This window comes from Mycteria americana, chromosome 12 (genome assembly GCF_035582795.1).
Source record: "Mycteria americana isolate JAX WOST 10 ecotype Jacksonville Zoo and Gardens chromosome 12, USCA_MyAme_1.0, whole genome shotgun sequence".
NCBI classification, from domain to species: Eukaryota; Metazoa; Chordata; class Aves; order Ciconiiformes; family Ciconiidae; genus Mycteria; species Mycteria americana.
Window position 1 is genome coordinate 13,394,431 of NC_134376.1, and position 15,774 is coordinate 13,410,204.

Here is a 15,774-nt window from a genome sequence, read left to right on the forward strand (position 1 = left end):
GCAAATCTATTTACATGAAAGAAAAATCATGCAACTGAATGCAATACTAACCAAGGAATGAACCCCCCATGCCTGGAATAAGGCATCTGGATTCACTTGCTACTGTTGCCTGAACCAAGTTTTTCCTCCCTTTGTCTTTCCAGCAGAAGTTTTCTTTGAAAATGGTTTTCTATAGAGCAGAAATACAGTGGACTGCAGGTGACTTTGAATAAGAATTGTATGAGTCCTGGGGATATTTGCTTATTTATTTATTTATTTATTCATGAGTTTTTTAATACACCTTTTCCATTTGAATTCTGGACAACCTTAAATTGGCTGGAAAACTTTTCTTAAATTCAGTGTCCAAGACAGAAAGTTAGACGTGACTGGTTTCTACAACTGTATAGACTGGGTCTCATTTGCATATCCTGTGCCAAAAAGTGGAGAATTGCAGTGCCACAGGGGACGAGCTCATAGCTTAAAAGTTTAGGCTCTAGAGCATGAAATTAAAAAAGCTGAAAAAAAAAGTGTAAGACTATGCCCCAAGTCTGATACTTTACTAATAACTTAATCTAAGTATATTTTTAAATGGTAATCTTACAAGTGATAGAAAATAAAAGTTCTGGGTGAAGATGATATAGTCTCTGAGAAAAAAAACCCAATAATATAGTAACGGCTTTTTAAAAGTAGCTTGGATCATCAAATTCCACTCAGGTCAACTCTACTCCAGCAGGCTCTGCAGGATATTTCCAGTAAAGATAGTCTGCATATATGTGAGTACTTCTTAACAGAAACATTAAGTAAAATACTGCTTCCTTTGTCTGACTCCTTAAAGACCTTAAAACCCCATTTTAGTATGGTAAAAAATTGCTCCAAATAGCTTCTAAACTTTCTTCCTTTCCCTCTGTCCTCACGTGCAAGGTGATGTAGAAGTTTCCTAAGCTGTAAAAATCCATGGGTTCTGGCTATACCTAATATGTTTTTAATAATTTGGAATGTGTGAAGAGGTAAATGTATAAATAATCCAAATCCCCAACAGAGTCTAAAGTTTTTGAAAGAAGTGCGTAGTATAATGGGAACTCAGTGACTGAAGTGTGCATGAGTGTACTCGATTACTGAAGCACAAAGAAAAACTAATAATCTATTAGAGTCCAATTCAGTGTTGTAAAGTTTTATTATCTGCTAGTTTTAATATGGTTTCAATTAAATCAATAGTGGAGGATTTATATTATCTTCATTTGTCTGTTTATTATCTAAATGCTTTTTCTCCTTTTCATTTGTGAATATACTTCTTGAAATAATTCTTCTCTGGCTAGCTAGGATTGTTTGTCTTGACAGACGGATGTGTTTCTGCAGCACTGATAATGATCAGAACATATTCAGAGAAGCTCCATTTGGTTCTGTAATGTAGTACATGAAGCACACTGAGATCTAAAAAGCAGTTAATCAAGTTTTAGTTCCCCCTTAGCCTTTTTATTAACTACAGAAGTATAAATGTGTTTCTTTAATATATTCCTCATAATTCAATTTCTTTAGCCATTTAAGTAATTTTCTGTTCTTTAAGTGTCCTTCTTTTGTCTGACACTTCTGTCACTGAGTTTTGAAATGGAAGACAGTTTTATAGGTGAAATCTTAGCAGTGCCTCACAGAGATTGTCATGATTTGTGCCATGTCTATAAAAGTGGCACAAAATGATAATGGCTTTCTCCTACCTTTGGTACGTTCTTTTATAGCTGGTTGAAAAACAGAAAGATGTTTAAGTGAGAACTTCTCTCTGATTGTCATTAATATTCAGTTAAGTCATTTTTTGACATGTTCAGTGATAGTTTTCTGATGGGCTACCACTCAAAATGGCTTACAGCTTCTTGTTATCACAATCCAAGTTCAGTATCTTGTTTTCTATTCCCTATTGAATTACTCCAAGTTTTATGTTTTAATCTTACTGCTGTCATTGGTATTTGGCTGGATTGCTCTGTAGCTCTTGTCTAGCCTCTACTGTTCTGTTACTGCCTTTTAATGTTAGATCTACAAGGTGCCCTGATTTATGCAAAGGCAAGGCTTGAGACTATCCTATTGACTCTGGGTCTAATGTTAAATGGCTACTGAAATATTCCTATGTTCAAAAAGCCAAAGTTGTTTAGTCTTTATGTAGTGCTGAGAAAGCAAGTGGTTCAATGCACAGCTGTTGGAATAATAATCAATATGAACATTTGAGTCCTAGACTTTGAACAAAAGGCACATCCATTCTCTCTATGGAACTTTCTTACCTATCTCATTGCCCATTCTGTAGATTTGTCTCTGTCTTGTTGGCCAAAAAATATAATGAAGTCTGTAGAAAAGTTTCAATGGCATATCCCTGAACAACCCTTTGCTTCAAAAGGGCTGCCTTCTAGCCCAAGAGCTGTTCAAGCTTTTGTGGCTGGAAACACATCAGAAGGTCTTTGGTCTGAGGTGAAGCTTCAAAAAAAGCTCCATTCTTAAAAGTTCACCTTATAGTCCTTAAAATATGTAAACAAATGCTGAGACTCCTGACTATAGTCAACTCACTGTAGAAATCTGACTTTTTTTTTTTGTTAAGGCTAGTGTAAAGAGCTTTTTCTAGCACTGGCAAAACATTTGAATGATCATTTTGGATGTAGTATAGGATTTGCTTTTGTCACCAACTGCAGAAATACTGGCCAATGTAAAACCAAAGCTGGCAGAAGCCAGATCTCTAGATGGTCTTCCAGGACATTGTCCAACATGAGAACTCAATAATGAGCTGTCAAAAAACCTCCCAGTTCTAGTAATTCAAAAAATTTGCAATTCATTTCAGAGAATTTATGTAAGTCTGTTTCCCAGTGCTGGGATTCCCATGACTCTGCAGTGTTCTCATTTAACTTACAAGATTGCAACCTGCCAAAGACTAATCTCTCTGCAACAAAGGTAACAACATCTGCCAATATTTATATTAAAAATTGGGAGAAAATTCTAAATGTAGAGATGTAATCATTTTTCTGTTACAGAAAAGACAACCATCACACATACACAAGCACACACGTATGTGCACATGCAGACAGTTATGCAGAAGTGTTGTCTCTGTTTATGAAGATGCCATTACCCAAAGCACTTCACAATGCAATTTTGCTTAATCTTTAAGCCTTCTCTTGGAATTAAAACTTTTAACCTCTAAAGCTGCTTTCATGTGGAGCAATCTCAGTAGAGATTTACCTAATTGTTCAAAATGTTAGTCATTATGTTTAGCAGTGCCCTTTAAAGATATGGCAAAGGATATGATTTATTCTGAAGGAGATGCAGTATTCTTACCATCCTTTTCTTCTGATAACTTCTCACTTTTTCGTCATTTTCTCTGTTGAGAGCTTTGTCCTTCCCAAAGAGAATTCTGGTAGGAAAGATTTCCCTCTTCCAAATGTACTCATTGATATTTAATTTTTTAAATGTTGTCCATTTTTATGGTACCTGGGCAAGCCATGCCAATTTACATGTCGAATATGAGTGCCATACCTGCTGTGTGCCTAGAACACCTGCCACGGATTGAAGCATACTGAGTATACCTAGTGAGAGGCTGAAGAAAACATCATACATTTCATCATAGATTTTACAGAAATCTCTGAGCTTTCCATAGAAAGATATTGCTGCAGTGCCTCCTGACAAGGGAGGAGTCTTGTTCAAGATATTTTCAGCTCCAAGGAAATTCAGTAATGCTTCAAGTAACAATAAATTAAATATGACATATGAAAAGGAAACAATTCCAATTTGTATTTGAGTTGGAATATCTATGGGCTGTAGCCTGTGGTCTGTTTATAGCACACAGGAAACATGGTGAGAGAGGTGTGGTCCATGGTGAGATAGGCATGGGAAACATCCAGTGACCTTTCTGGTTGGATGTGACTGTGCTTTCTGTTGGAGAATGCATCTTTTCAGACACAATGGTGGCACTTAATAACCTTCTTTATAAACCCTAGGTGATAGGATATACACTGTGTGGGAATCCATATAAAAACTCTTAGGGCAGAAGGGCATTTGCACAACCCTTGACTGCTGACTGTGAAAAAGAAACAGCAATGAAAGGCTTCTCTCTGCTTCTGTCGTATGACAACCTTACGACCCATGTGCTGGACAGCCGTGAGGTTGTGGGGCTTGCAAAGGGTCTGGGGGAAGTATTCTATGTCACGGGCTGTTGTAGCAATATCTGCTGTACCAATCCTCTCTGAAAAACAAGTGAAGCGTCTATGGAGTGAAAAGGAAGGAGCAGGATTATTTTTCTTCTTTCAAGTCAAGTAAGATAGGCAGCCATCACTGCATATAGATAACCCTTCTTTGGAAGACCTTTGCTGCTTTCTGGTTTGGCTTTTCTTTTGTATTGACACTGCTCCCTCCACCCTTGTCCCTCCTGCCTTTGAGTGTCCAGTATAGTTTGATTTCTAAGTAATCGTGAACCAAAGGCTTAGCATTCGACTAGCAGAGAAATAAAGGAGATGTTTAAGACCAAAGGGTTTTGCAGATCTTTAACCTGGTTCAGGAATTCAGTGATATAATTTTCGTATTTTAAGACTGAACAGTAGGAACAGATATGTCCTCATATCATTCTGAACCTGTTGCCTGCCTGGGCAATAGAGGTGGATGATCACACCACTTAGACACAAGTCTATGGGGCCTGATGAGGTCCACCCGAGAGTACTGAAGGAACTGGCAGATGTGCTCACCAAGCCCCTTTCCATCATTTACCAGCAGTCCTGGCTAACTGGGGAAGTCCCTGCTGACTGGAGGTTAGCAAATGTGACACCCATCTACAAGAAGGGCCGGAAGGAGGACCCGGGGAACTACAGGCCTGTCAGCCTGACCTCGGTGCCAGGGAAGCTGATGGAGCAGATCATCCTGAGTGCCATCACATGGCATGTAGAGGATAACCAAGGGAACAAGCCCAGCCAGCATGGGTTCAGGAAAGGCAGGTCCTGCTTGACCAACCTGATCTCCTTCTACGACAAGGTGACCTGCCTAGTGGATGAGGGGAAGGCTGTGGATGTTGTCTTTCTAGTCTTCAGTAAAGCCTTTGACATGGTTTCTCACAGCATTCTCCTGGAGAAAGTGGCTGCTCATGGCTTGGACGGGTGTACTCTTCGCTGGGTAAAGAACTGGCTGGATGGCCAGACCCAAAGAGTAGTGGTGAATGGAGTTTACTCCAGTTGGCGGCCGGTCACAAGCGGTGTTCCCCAGGGCTCTGTGCTGGGGCCAGTTCTGTTTAATATCTTTATCAATGATCTGGATGAAGGAATCGAGTGCACCCTCAGTCAGTTTGCAGATGACACCAAGTTGTGTGGGAGTGTTGATCTGCTGGAGGGTAGGAAGGCTCTGCAGAGGGACCTGGACAGGCTGGATCGATGGGCTGGGGCCAATTGTATGGGGTTCAACGAGGCCAAGTGCAAGGTCCTGCACTTGGGTCACTGCAACCCCATGCAACGCTACAGGCTTGGGGAAGAGTGGCTGGAAAGCTGCCCAGCAGAGAAGGACCTGGGGGTGTTGGTCAACAGCTGCCTGAATATGAGCCAGCAGTGTGCCCAGGTGGCCAAGAAAGCCAATGGCATCCTGGCTTGTATCAGAGAGAGTGTGGCCAGTAGGACTAGGGAAGTGATTGTGCCCCTGTACTCGGCCCTGGTGAGGCCGCACCTCGAATGCTGTGTTCAGTTTTGGGCCCCCCACTCCAAGAGAGACATTGAGGTGCTGGAGCGTGTCCAGAGAAGGGCAACGAAGCTGGTGAAGGGTGTGGAGCAGAAGTCTGATGAGGAGCAGCTGAGGGACCTGGGGCTGTTTAGCCTGGAGAAAAGGAGGCTGAGGGGAGACCTTATCGCTCTCTACAACTGCCTGAAAGGAGGTTGTAGAGAGGTGGGGGTCGGTCTCTTCTCCCAAGTAACAAGTGATAGGACAAGAGGAAATGGCCTCAAGTTGCACCAGGGGAGGTTTAGACTGGATATTAGGAAATTTTTCTTCACTGAAAGGGTTATCAAGCATTGGAACAGGCTGCCCAGGGAAGTGGTTGAGTCCCCATCCCTGGAGGTATTTAAAAGACGTTTGGATGAGGTGCTTAGGGACAGGGTGTAGTGGTGGTCTTGGTAGTGTTAGGTTTACGGTTGGACTCCATGATCTTAAAGGTCTTTTCCAACCTATACGATTCTGTGATTCTGTGATTAAGCCTCATCCACAGTGCTAACTTGTGGCGCTCTGCTACTGTGTTAATATGCAGTGCATGCTCTCAGTGATGAAATATGAAAACATTTTGATGGTACTTAGGAACAGGACATAGCAATAAAATTTGCTTTCCACTGTGGTTTACTGCTGTCTCTTGAGCAGCATATGCTAGTGCTTTGCTTGTTTGCTTCATCACTGCCTGTGTTGTCAGGCAAACAGGTTGTCACAGGTAAATCTGCAGATGGTTTTCTCAGCTTTGATCCAATTTATCTAATTTGTAGGTTCCCTGTGACTTCCTGCTTCTCCCCTAACTGTGAGACACAGCAATATTAGAGCCACATGAAAACACTCTGCAGCTCACTTTCAACTAAATTACCCCAAGCATGTAATTATAGCTATTAGTAAAGCTCCCTCTGTCTTTCAGCATTCTCCAAAAAACACCCTTCTCAGGCAAGTTAGGTAAAGAGCCCACAGAGGTTACTAGCTAGACAGTTAGACGAGTCAGTCATTTAAGAAATCTCTTGATGTGACCAGGACAGAGTTTATTGCATGCAATAAAATAATATCTTGGCTGGGCAAAAGATCTGTTTAACGATACTGTTGTTTGGAATTCACAACTGGAGAAAAAATGAACTCTGTTTTACAGTTTTTATAGTTACCTCTTTGCAGTGTACTCATCCATTTCAATAGTGGGGGAATTCATAAACACCATTGGAGAGTGTTCAGGATGTTACAGAAAATATCTTTCCAGAAGATAGCCTCATTCCAGCGATACGGTTACTTCTTTGCTTCATGGTCTGGAATCTAAAGGTTGTTTTTTGTTTGCAGGTTGTTTTGGTTTTTTTTTTTTTTAAATTTGAGGCTTAATTTCATTTCATTAACTGCCAAAAGCAGGATACTTAAAAAGAATTAAATATGAAAACCACTGGGGTTTAAATTCTGTAAGGAAACAAGGCTTTTAAAGCAAAATTTATCTTTCTTTATGGCTGATTCCATACTGCGGTGGGATCCTTCTCATTGTTGGCTTAGCTGACAGTCCACATGGCTGTGTCAGAGTTCAGCCCTATTGAGAACTGGCTTGATCAAGCATTCGCGAGGAAAAGACCATTCTGTGTCCCAGGAAAAATCTGTCTAGCACTGTGGGGAAAGCTGAGAACACAAAAAAATGCAGCCATATATATTACTTCAGCTCAAGACATTTGTGTTATTTTCATCATTGCGTCCGTGATGGCTTGGTTTAACTGGTTTACTGCTCTTAACTCTTTTGAACCAAATCTGTTAGCTGTGGGTATTGTGGTGCCCTTGTGAAGCGGGCACTCTGCGGCATACTTCTTGGGTAATTCAAAGATTTGAAAGTGTTGCAGAGGTTACTGAATAGAGAAGTGGCGACTTTCTCTCATATTTGTACCTCTGCCCTCCCACCTACTTCAAAAGGATTTCAAGCAGAATTTTCTACTGAAGCAGATTCTTGCAAACTCCTAGCTTTCCTTGTGTGTCTTTGCATGAGATGATAGGGAGTGGGCAATTATCTTCTGAGGGATATTTATATAGATACTAGCTCTGTTGCTGCATGTACGCTAGTATATATTAGTTCTTTCTTTTTATAGACTGGTGATCCGAAATAGAAGTGACTGGCAAAGAGAAATGTCTTAAGAGACTTGGGCATCTTAGCAGAATACAAAATATTCCATGATATATATTTACCTACCTAACCAACAAACCTTCTACATGATTCCTCTCTTAGGTTGAAGTGGAATTATTAATTATTCACACTGGTCTTTGCTGGTTCTCCTGATTTTACTTTTGTAATCATATTTGCTTATAAGTATTCTCAAGACAATCATTGCATAGCACAGTTTCTTTAATATGTCCAGTATTTTAAGAGGCACTTATGCAACCTACCAAGCAGTGTATCGTCCTATGCACTTGGCCTGGTTTATGAAACTCACCTTTTGAGCTCAAGCTTGTAATAGCAAATGTGCTAGTCTCTGGAGGTGCAGAGGTTTGCTTCCCTCTGTTAGCACAGGGATGGTCATTGTAGCACACTCGCTGCTCTGGAACATTGTATGGAACATGCTGAGCATGTGACTTTTTTTTTTGGGGGGGAGGGCGGGTGTTCTTTGTGTAGTTTAAAGAACCAAAAAAGAATATTAAGCAGAAAATAGAAGCAACTACCCAGGTTAAAAAAAAAAAAAAAGTCTGTTTAACAGTTAGAAAAAAGTTGGCCATGCGTTGTCTATGCAAATAACAATTGTGTGCAAGGAACTTACTAAACCAAACTTTCTGGTTTGCAGAATAGTGAAATTAAGATTATGTGGCTGTGGAACAAGCTTTTCTGCAGCAGTGCACTGGCTCTATAATTCTTCAGACATCTTCAGTGTATTCAAAAGAGCAGGCCTGAACCTGGGTGTTTTGTGTTTAGTTTACAGCTTTCATGTGTGCTTATTACTAGTCTTCTGAGCATCTTGTGTATCCATAAATACGGTTTCTGTTCCTCATGGCCTTTGCATAATTTGATGTACATGGAATCTTTTGGTGTACCAAATCCAGGATAGGATTATTTTACTACAACTGCAACTAGAAGTTACCATAATCTACCCAAAATTCAAGTCCTGTTTACATAAAGAAGTATACAAACACAGTCTCTTCTCCAAGGACTTCATTGAATTAAAGAAACTATTTTCCTCATGTCATGGCTTTGGTGACAGAATCTATACTAACCACAGGAGATTATCAGCTATAGGGAGATAGCACTGTGTAGACACTAACAACTAATAGAAAACCAAACGAAAGTTGATTTTACTTGGGAGTTGATGTTAGCAAGCAGCAAGAGCAGGCTGCTCTGGGATGGAAGGGGAGCCAAGAGTGAGAGCAAGGCAGTGTCCTCACCAAGTGTGTCATCCCACAGCAGCCAAACAAGAAGAGCAGAGCAGGTCTGGTGATAGTGGCCAGGTTCAGCCACAGTCATTTTGAGATAAGTCCATGGTGACCAGACAGGTTGGTGGTCAAGCTGGGAAGTCAATCTGCAGTCAGTGTCAGGTCCAGATCAGTGAGGTAGGTGGCTTGCACAGACATACTTGGAAAACAGCTCATGCAAAGGCCAAGAGCCTGAGCTTCAACACAACTCCAAGTGAAAGGGAACAAGCCCCCAAGAAGGCTTCTTTCAGATCCTTCTCACACTGGTCTTTTCCCACCGGACTGACCCAATGTTACACAGCTGCTCTCTATCAGCTGGTCCTGAGTGCAGGCAACCAGACACACAGGAGAAGGGGAAGAGGTTGCAAAACCCTTACGATGCATACAGAGGCCTGACAGGTGGAGGGTAAATTAAGACAAGTGATTGAATTTATAATATAGTTTAGAAACATTCTTGTTCAGTTTCTGCTTCTGACAAATTAACCTATTTCTACAATAATAACTTTCTTCATCTCCTTCTCCTCTTTGCCCCTTCTCCATGGTTTGCCATGGTTTCTCTTTTTCTTTTCTCCAGAGAGAAAGAAGTCACAGATTTTAATAGTTTTCTCCTGACCTTTCCAGCTCAGCTCTTGAGAAACTCCATATTTTGATGTGCTTATTCAACCATGTCTCTAAACAACCCTATGCCTTAGAAGAAATATATTGTCTAATTACATCTATGCGCCATAGGCAATTGAGGATATTTATTTGGATGCATAATTGGCCAAAATATTTTTACAAGCACCCCTTATCTCTTGTGCTACCCTTCACTACAACAAGAAAGAGAAGAAATCTAAATGTCATCAGTAAATGAATAAGTCATTAAAACAATAAATTCCCTTACATTTATAAAATAGATAACTCAGTTAAGTGTTTGCTTTTATAAAAAAGCATGTCTTGCCAAACTGGTTGTATCACATATACAAGCCATATACAGTTTTCTTGCCACAAAAGGTACGAACAAATTCTTTCCAAACTATCCTTTTTTTTCCCCTGTGATGTTGGTCTCTGAGGTACCTGAATTCAACACAAAACTGAAGTATGTACACCCAAGTAATGCTGATATACTAGAATGCACGGATTATATAAAACTTTCTGAAATGTTAAAATAAGGACCATGTTTGAGCTGGAGTTAACTGAATTAATCCCATGAATGAATGATGGATAGCAGGAGAGCAATGAAGTACCCTGAACAAACTTTCACAGCATCTAGAATGCCAAGTAACATTTATCAATAACCGGATCAGTTTCCTACCAGGTGCACTGTAAATCTTCCTTGTTGCAGCAAGTCCCTTTGTGAATCCTGCAGCTGGAAAGGCAGAGTTAATATGAAAACTTTGCAATTTCTTAAGCGGTCCTATTCTGGTAAAATTAGATATGATAAATAAAAGTCTGTTTCCGTGCAGACTATGTAATTCCTTCTTTTGCATAGGAAAGTACTGGTAAGCCTTCTGTGAGTGATCACAGGCATATACAATGACTTCTTTCATGGATCTTTTTCATTTTTTAAAACATTTGCTTCTGGTACAAAGAAAAGGGACTTGATTTGGGGGAAAGGTGAACGTGGAACGAATTTTTGAGTCATTACTTTTAATCCTGCCAAGAACACTGCCTGCGCTCTTACTGCCATTGTGGGGTGGCTTGAGGTTTCCATCACAGTTCCTAGTCACAGTGGAAAGAATATCTTCCTGCAGTTCAGCTGGAGGTGGAGTACCGTTTATTTTGTAACTCTAAGAATGGTTTCCACGCTCAGATATAGGGCAAGAAGTGGCATAAATATAAGTCCAGAAACTAGACTTCTGGTTTTTTTCTGCTCTCTGTGTGCACATAGCACAAAACCCTGGAGTGTTGGATTGGTCAGGCTGTGCCAATTTTAGAATGGAATAGACTATTTCAGTTGGAAGAGACCTACAACAATCATCTAGTCCAACTGCCTGACCAATTCAGGGCTGACCAAGTTAAAGCATGTTATTAAGAGCATTATCCAAATGCCTCTTAAACACTGACAAGCTTGGGGCATTGACCACCTCTCTAGGAAGCCTGTTGCAGTGTTTGACCATCCTCTCGGTGAAGAAATGCTTCCTAATGTCCAGTCTAAACCTCCCCGGGCGCAGCTTTGAACTATTCTCACGCGTCCTGTCACTGGGTACCAGGGAGAGGAGCTCAGCACCTCCTTCTCCACTTCCCCTCCTCAGGAAGCTGTAGAGAGCAATGAGGTCGCCCCTCAGCCTCCTTTTCTCCAAACCAGACAAGCCCAAAGTCCTTAGCCGCTCCTCACAGGACATTCCTTCCAGCCCTTTCACCAGGTTTGTTGTCCTCCTCTGGACGTATTCGAGGACCTTCACATCCTTCTTAAATTGTAGCGCCCAGAACTGCACACAATATTCAAGGTGAGGTTGCACCAACGCTGAATACAGCGGGACGATCACCTCCTTTGGCCGGCTGGTTATGCTGTGTTGGGTGCACCCCAGGATGCGGTTGGCCCTCTTGGCTGCCAGGGCACACTGCTGACTCCTATTGAGCCTGCTGCCGACCAGCACCCCCAGATGCCTTTCTGCAGGTTGCTTTTGGTTGTCTGACTTCAGTGAAACCACGTGGTTAATGTTTCTGACTGATGTGCCAAGAGCTGGCTTTTCTCATTTGTCCGGGCATGGCCACTCATCCTATCTGCTAGTTGCAGCTTTGTTCACCTGTGGATTGTTTCCCCTGTTTCTTGACCTTGAATGAGAATTGTGCTTCTGCTGTCATCATGAATAGTTTTGAGGGGGTACACAAAACCTTTGCATCAGCATACTTGACCACAGGCAGATGCTTCTTCAGTGTAAATCTTAGTGACCTCATCAGGTCTCTGTCTTTCTGAATTCTGTTTACAGTTGATTGTTTTGGTCTGTATTAATGTTCTCTGTACCAAAAGAATAGTAAGATTGAATTATTCAATAGCTGTAGTATACTTGTCTTATACAAGTAGATGAGAACTGCACAGAGGGCCCTACAAAGTGTTGCACAAATAATAAAAAAGAGGTGGAACAAGAATGAATCCTCTGGATGCTTCTTCCTCTGCATAAACCTGTAAGTACTTCACTAAAATACTGGTAATTAATCTGCTGGTCAGACACATAGAATCTACTATAAGAGTAATTATCAAAAGATTCCTGACCAAAGTCACCACAGCTATTATTTTACATCTTACTATCAGGAGCTAAGCTGTATGTATTTTAAAAGACTTGAATAGAGCTGAGCAGATGGAATCTTTAAAATAATAGGAATTTAATAACAACATGAGTTAGTTTTAAGTCTCACCACCTACCGTGCCAAGTCCTATGGCTTTGTTACATATGTATCAGCCATTGCAAAAAATAATTTTCTTTAAATACAGAGTTATCCCAGGGCCATTTGTAGTCTGGCCAGAATCCACCTGTGGCAAAATATAACTAAAAGATTTGATTCAATAAAGAATTCTTTAAGTAACTGATCATTTATATTGTCGTTTTCCTCTTGGAAAGAGTTTCTGTTCTGAAATGTAGGTTTCCATGTAGGGCTGCAGCAAAGTTTTCCTGTTCAGGGTAATGCTATGACGTACCACTAGTGGAAATGATGCTGTTGGGTTTTTTAATGTAATTTGCTGGTGTGACCTCTATTAGAAGACCAAAACTAGTCACGCCGTGTTTGATTCGCTGCAAATGCAGTGTCAGAGTTGTAACTATATGATTTCTTACTTTACAAAAAATGGGTTGATATTACAGATATAATTATGACTGTGTTTTGTGTTGTGATTCCGGATCTTTAAAATCATGTCTTCAGAGAAGACATCAAGGTTTGTGCTCAATTTTGTCACCTGACAGAAGTGAGAGAGACCTTTCTATTGATGTATCAGTTTGTGTGTCTAGGGGAAAATGAAGGGGATGAGATCAAGGAAGGCAGAGAGGGCAGAGCATTCATTGACTCTAAAACCAGAGCTCTGCTGATTGGAGTTTTCTTCCTATGTGAAAGTGAGCAAATCCGTTTAGCTCTAGCGTATAACCATGGCTGTAGGAGTCCAAGTTATTCCCAGGTTCTGCAGCAGGTGGATCTACTTGCTGGATCTGTTGTTCAGTAATCATTTTGAGCCATGGAGGCTGAAAGAATTCCATTTCATTTAGTGTCCGCTTCTCACAGATCTATATTGTGGATCATGAGCTTCTGTACCACCTATCAGCCAGGTCCGGCTGGTTCAGGAGAGCGTCTTCTATCAGGGAGCACTCTTCTGTTGGCTTTAAAAATGGCTTATAAAGCTGCAAATGATGGACATAGATTTGTGGATTATTAGCTTAAAATTGGAAATATGAATCTGATATAAAGCAAAAATACCATTGCCAAAAATGAAAATACATTGACATAATTAAAGTAGTAGAAAATAGTATTAAAGTAGTAAGAAGAATTTATAGAGCTTCTCCTCCCAAAACCCAAGGCACATTTTTAAAACAAACTTGTAAGTTTGTAACAAGAATAAATTAATGATTAAACATTTAACATTAGAAACATTTCTGCTTTCGTAGAGACTCTTTAGAAAACACCCATAATTAGGGCTACTGTACATACAGGTTTTCAATGTCTTTTTTTAATCCATAAATCTTATTTTTCTAGAGTTGGAGCATCTGGGATGTTTGCCCAGGCCACCTGGAAATCCTTGTTATATCCACTGAATTGTACAGATGACCTGTTCCTATACAGTAAATTAATCATGTTGTGATGTGTTAGATTTCCTGTCCAGATGGGTAACCTGTATAACACATGTACAAGTTTGTCTGGGAAATTCTAGAAAATAATGTGGTCTCCATGTTGAAAAAATACTGTAGAAAGGTCAGTGGATATTATTATCCCTTTTTGCTGAACTGGGAGATGACAGTGTCTCATTTCAAAGCTAGGGTTCTATAGGAGTTGTTTTTCTGACTGCTCTCAGTTCATTCTCACATTGTCTAAGATACATTAAAGATCTATTAAAAAAACCGTGCTGATAAAAATGCAGAAGAGCTATTATACAAATTAAATGTGCTATATAATGATATGGTGTATTACCATTATGTAAAGAAAGATAGCATTAAATCTTTTATTTTGAATGAATTCACACAAAGGTGAAATGTTGGAAGTTTCTTAAAAGTCAACACAAAAAACGAGGGCAAATTTTTATTAAGCAAGCAAATGTTGGGGAGAATACCCATAGTTATTAATTATAAAGCACTTCTAATAACCTTGAAAGTTGTTTTTTTGTTTTGGTTTTTTTCCTCCTTATGACAGAAAGATAGAGAACATGGTTATCTCAGAAAAAAGAAATGATTAGACAGGCATGATCAGAGATGAGGGAGCACCCAAGGGACAACTTCGCAAGCCTTTGCTCAGTCAACCCTGCAATGAAGTGCAACCTTGTGAAAGTAAAGACACCCGAGAGGCAGAGGCAAGGCACGTCCCAAATTTGAAAGTCTCCAAGTCTTCTGTAGGTGCAGCTTCATGCTAAAACACTTAAACATTACCCTAGATGCAAACAGTGATTTGTTGCTGAGCTTGCCAAACCATATAAATTCTGCATGAAATCAAATGCGTTTTTATTATAGCACAAAGATGCAAATATATACAATTAAGATAATTGAGTTTCATTGCTCTGGCAAATGAAAGCAGGCAAGGACTGGTCATTAGTCTGAGCTTATGTTAGCTCTAACAGCATACAGGGATCACTTTATAAGGTAAAAAATTAAAAGATTGCTTATAGAAGATGCCACATATTTGATTTAGCTATTTCCTTTATCCCTTAAAATGAATTCTGACTAATATTTAAGGAGTTGCAGACTAGATCAACTAGTCATTTTTTGTTAATGTTTCACATAAAACCTCTCAAAATATTTTCTGATCAGAAAACCTATTAATACTGTATCTATTTAAATAAATAAAAGGCTAGGGCATTGATACCGTCTAACATATGAAAAAGATTTATTGAAACATGGCTGGATACTGGCAAGTGTATTTATATTTTCTTTGGGGAAGTGGGCAACATGAGTGTGATGATGACTTGGAGAAGTGATGGTTCAGTGATTACTAGTGGGATCAGACTGTATGATGCAAGTGTTAGCTTGATAGATCTTGAGGATGCAAGGGCTGTTCACTCACTGCAGCGAAACAAACAGGTCTGCTTCTTTCCGTGTGGGCAGTGATCCTAAAGTGAGTCTTTGCTTAGGTGCCTATATGTGTGGAGACCTTGAAGTAGTTGGCAAAAAAGTGAGAAGGATTCACTCTTACTGAACTGGTGGGCAGTGATTCCACAGTCAGAAGGAGAACTGAGATACGTCCAGCTCCAAGGAACAGTTTCAGTGAGTATCAGAAGTGAGAGGGAAAGTAGTCGTCATAATGCAGTGATGTTACAGAGATTTGGTTATGACTGAGCAATTATAGAAGTTTTACACTGGCTGTCACACTGAATCCAGCAGTCAGCCTCAAATGGCAGTAGGTAGCCAGCTTCCCGCTAAAAGTCATGGCGTTACCCAGGGAGCTGCAGAGGCTGTTCTGCACCTGGCATCCCACACGCGCCGAGGGAACGAAGCGCCTCGTGATGTTGGATGCTCACCTCATTGTGCATAGGTGCATTAGCCATTTCTGTGTAGACTTTATGTCCGTAAGCAGATGGTA

At 40.3% G+C, this 15,774-nt stretch overlaps 1 protein-coding gene across 1 annotated transcript in view; it reads left to right on the forward strand.

The window, feature by feature from the left end:
* Positions 1-15,774, forward strand: part of GRIN2A (glutamate ionotropic receptor NMDA type subunit 2A) — a 196,810-nt gene that overhangs the window by 51,500 nt on the left and 129,536 nt on the right. The gene's annotated exons all lie outside the window — the stretch shown is intronic.